The sequence below is a fragment of the Saccoglossus kowalevskii genome, chromosome 6 (genome assembly GCF_978046115.1).
Source record: "Saccoglossus kowalevskii chromosome 6, keSacKowa6.1, whole genome shotgun sequence".
Taxonomy (NCBI): domain Eukaryota; kingdom Metazoa; phylum Hemichordata; class Enteropneusta; family Harrimaniidae; genus Saccoglossus; species Saccoglossus kowalevskii.
The window spans coordinates 25,534,545-25,539,583 of record NC_140646.1 but is presented as its reverse complement, the minus strand read 5'-3'; the positions used below and the strand labels follow the sequence as shown (position 1 = coordinate 25,539,583).

At 37.0% G+C, this 5,039-nt stretch overlaps 1 pseudogene; it reads right to left on the bottom strand.

Annotated features, from left to right (window-relative positions):
• Positions 1-488: 488 nt before the first annotated feature.
• Positions 489-4,678, bottom strand: LOC144359264 (uncharacterized; annotated as a pseudogene).
• Between the last annotated feature and the right edge of the window lie 361 nt (positions 4,679-5,039).

Sequence of the window (5,039 nt, the reverse complement as noted above, 5' to 3'; positions counted from 1 at the left end):
TAATAAAATAAATGCTTCTTGGCAATGAAACATCGTTATATTCAGTTGTATTTATTTTCATCATCTTTTGGTGTCATCCTCTCGTACGCGAGATTTATAAGTTCGACAATCAAGGATGAACTAAAATGATAAATCAATATTCTATTTGAAGCATTTCCCAGTATGATGCGCACAAAATCTATTATTTCCTCTGTTCGCGCTAATTGAACAATAATTCATAATGTGATTTAATAATAAACTGACTGTACTGACTGGCTGCTTGAAAACTTATTTCATTTGTAATCGGCACCAGAAATTTAGATAATGATGTTTTTAGGTTTCACTAGGGTAAAAAAAATAAAGCTGTTGAACATATTTTCATCATAACGAAGGTATTGCTTGCTATAAAATAAGGTGAACGAAAAAGTAACCCAGCCAACAGTAAACTAACAAAGTAGTAATATTTATTGTTCCAACGTAACAATACGTAATCCAATCATGGGAAACAACTAATCCTGTGGAAGGATTTCTTTCAACAGGTCAAGGGTTCTACAGTGTGATTTCAGTCGGGATACCAACTTGTCACCACTGTGAATGGCTACTTTATTTCGAAAGTTTGAAAATCCAGCGTGATACCGACCCGGAATTTGTTGAAATATGCCATCATCCTTGTATTCCTTTACAAATTTGGAGACGTCTCGTCTGTAATTAGCAGATGTAGTTTTAGATTTATGAACATATTCGTCCATGAATTTGGTCATGTAAACACATTCTAAGTCTGTGGCCAATCTTCCAACCAGCTGACTACATCTAGCAACATGGGTGTTTGTGTAGCGACCATGGCAGTGCTTTAGGTTCTCTGCAATGTATATGGAAATAAGCATTTGATTACTAATCATATATAACAAACAGGTGTAAATACAAATCGATATTTTCACACATAAACAACGGACACATATATGCCGAAAGTATTGGTTGGGTTGATGTAAAAACATACATTCAGTTAGTAAAAAAAGACCTTTCACCATTCCTAATTGTACACTTACGTTTAAAGTCATTATTTAGAAACTCGTTAACAAGATCTAGCGGTATGTTGTTCCCAGCTCCTCCTTTCAGGTTAGCAGTGCTATTCCAAAGCATTTCTTCTCCTTGCCTTGGCGAAACATAACCATTTATACCTGAAGTAAACGTTGAATATATTTACTTGTGAGGATCGCCAGTAATTTTAATCACATATTTGAAAGTTACTGAAAAAACGATAAAATAAACTTACATGCTAGCAATCTATGGCCAATTATAAGATATTTATAATGGTTATTTTCCCAGAAATCTAACATTGAAATTCTCCAATTCGACATCATTGCGGGACCATCGTTTTCCCGTTCTGCATCTCTTTCTGCCATATGGAATAACCCTCTCCATAATGCATGACAGGAGTAATTGAAGAGGTAGTCAGCACCGGTGTCCTGGTCTGGCTTGGATAAAGGCCCTTTAACTTGACAGTCATCTGAACAAAACCAATAACCATCTAGTGGAAAATTTATCAACAGAAAATTATTATTATTATTATTATTATAAAAATATGTAGTTATGGGCCTATCAGCTTACCTGGGCATTGATTCAAACCAACACATCGCATATGAAACCATTCTCCATTAGGGCACATGAACTCCCTATCACACCCTATCCACTTATCATCATCAGTATCTTCTTTCTTTTTACAGAAACAATAAATTGATGATTGTTCACAGTTCGGGATACACCACCACTCGTCATCTGGTACAGATTCAGGTTGTAATTCAACACAATCGAGGGGGAACCATCTGCCTTTTTTACACTGTGAGAGTGCAGAACATTCAATCATGGTCCCTCCTAGGTCTGTGAATAAAGGGGTGGTTTGTTATACTGTATTGAGTTCAGTAGTAGAATCTATCTCCCTATTGCATTGTTTCACAGATCACTATTCATGCACTTGTAGGTTTCAGTTTAGTCAACACCATACATGCACATACCTGTTTTACATACGCAATAATCATCATCTTCATCATCATAATTATCAATGCATGGCTGTTGATCACTATCACTAAGTGGCACTTCATCTACATCCGGCCAAATAAAAAACTATTTCCTCAGCTAACTTTTCAACGTAGTCTTTCTGCTGGTCCGGTTAAATAGTCGGCTTATCACGTAGGCTGGTCAGTCTTCTTAAATGCATTGCCAATAGACAGGTATAGCCTTCGGTCATAAAGTTAAGAAAATCCACTGTGTGATTAACATCATCAATCACCTTCTTTTTCACTGCACGGTGACCAAACTTAATTTTGACATGGAATAAAGACCCACGTGCACTTGCCGAACTTCCACTGAATAGTTTGTTCATGGTGTCCTTCAAATAAAAGAAACAATTACACATGCATACATACATAATTTATAACATTATATTTATATTACGAGCATGTAACTACCCAGTATTTACCTGCATTGTGATGCACCTTTTGTGGAACTCCTGGGGCCTTGGTTCGAGCCCAACAAGACGATTGACATAGTCTTGGCTACATGCCATAGAAAACTTGGCATCAACCATACGTTCAATTGATAATTGATCTTCGTGACATACAATGTTATAGAGGGGTTTTCCATTTTGTGATGGTACATACTGTCCAAGATGTCGCATTATCTCAATCACACCTTTGCTGGAGGAAGGGTTGGCTTTTATTACACCAAGGTTAACCTGAAAAACGCAAATATATCAATATCCAGAGTAAGTATATAACAAATGACTTGGACGTGGTTAGAAATTTAAATCATATTCCATCATGCTATAGTCCGAGAAACCATCCGATTTATCGTTTGGACTGTTATATATTACTGTACATTTCGGCCGTAGTATGGTGTCAATTTCCATTGACCTATTTCAAAACGTTACACTTCATATTGGTTTAAAGACTTTAACGTGAGTTTAGACTATAGTTATAAATGTGTCAAGGTCGATATTTAGTGTGAAATGAGTGTAAAGTATCTATTTTAATTGTCATCATTTTACGACTAACTTTACTGCGACACAACTGAACACCTAAATAGAGTAAGTTTAGTTTTGGGTGTGAATATTATGTGATATTGGGACTTACAATCTCACTCTTTAATCGTGACTCAGAAGAGTACTTGTGCGATATATGCCATTGTATTTGTGTGTCCTTTAAACACTCAAAGTTGCGCACAAGAATACGCTGAACTAGTGTTTTCATCCTTGTTCTTACTCGAGTCCAATCACTCTGTGAAGGCAAAAAAAAACGCAACAGGGATATCGACTGCTTTTTTGGTCCTGATGTCATCGTAGTCGCGAAATGATATACGGTTTTTGGTAGCAAATGACAGTGCCCAGAGCATCATTTTATTTTTAACTTTCTGGGATTGGTGTCTGGCTTCAGAGAGCTTTTGAACGTTGTCCCAGCACAGACTGTATCTGGGTTCTAGAGAAATATAGCAGAGAAGCAGAAATACATGTATATTACTGTAAATGCAAGAGGGCAGATCTATCGGAAAATGCATACAGAATAAAAAAAAGTAGCATTAAAATGATACCTCTTACTAAAATCGGTGTAAGGGGTTGCTTGCCTGGACAAAATACAACATTTCTCAGGAACTCGCAAGTCAGACGGACGTCGTTAGGTTTTAGCTAGCATTAGACAATATATATTATCCTAAAATTGTGTCTCCTGCAATATTGAGGTCACTTATACCAAAATAAACACGTCACGTATATTCAAAAATAATATCTATGAGGGAAGCAATATAATGAATACAACATGCCTCTTTCGAAAGTTTCTACGTCATCTTCAATATCACTGGCCCCATCTGGGCTCATTGAAACAGAGTCTTCATCGGATCCGTTAGTTGATTTGGTATGATCGCTCTCTGCCGATTCGTCAAACTCTGAGATCAAGGAAGAATGTACGCTATCGTCGGTGTGCACACTGCTGTCACAGTTTGCAGAGAGTTCATGCTAAAGAAAATTTGGATAATAAGAGTGATGTTACTGGTGATAAGAGGGGCGTACTGTAACACCAAAACCAGGCGGCACTAATATACGAAACTAAGACTATAATTATATTTCTTGATGTGATTGATAGCAACATCTATGAAAGTAGACTTCTGTAAATGATCAAATAATATTAAAATTAGTAGATGAACCAAGTATGCAATATTCCTCATAATGAAAAATTTTGAATGAGAAAATAACAATGGCTTTAAATATAGGTTGATAAATGTAAATTAGAACTATATAAAGAATTATCGAAATACATACCTCTGCGTCTGTTTTCTCTACTACCGGTTGCATTGATGCCGTAACTTTTGGTGGAAGTTGAAAAACCACTTGTTTGGCAGACGTTGCCCCTGAAGTCTCTTCTTCGCTGGATTTTCTTTTAAATCCAACACAGGGAGAAAAACATCGTTCGCGGAGCTCATCTTTAACACATTGAGCCTTTTCTCTTAGTTTGCCAAACCTACAGATTAGACTGTAACATGTTTGGCAAACAAAACCACCATTTTGTGGTTCCTTGGACAATTCAACTAGAATGTCATAAACAGTGAAATTGGCACAAACATTTGTGCCAACTCCATATCGTTTCAAACCTTTATTGCGTTTCTGAAACGGTTGGTTGCAATGAACGCACGTTATTGACGCAATGCCGGACATGGTGTGTACATTCTTGGGGAATCCCTAACCACATTACGTAATGACAACAACGTGACGTCATATTGATCATGTGATACCGACCTCGTCCAGTGTGTGTAAGATGGCGACAAGCTGTGTTTTAGCGTGACCGTCCAAGAATACTCGGGTGAATGGGCTTTATTTGAAATTATTAAGTTTCAATCCTTGCTGTGGTGAGTATTTAATAAATGTACAATCTATCGACCTTAGTTTGGAGTCGTTTTTCACAAGACATTGCATGATTTTTAATCGTTTATTTGCGCAATGGTTTCATTGCGGCGTCAACATGGACGGTACTCTATGGCTGTCACCATAGCTCTACTGTGTCGACAATACCATACAA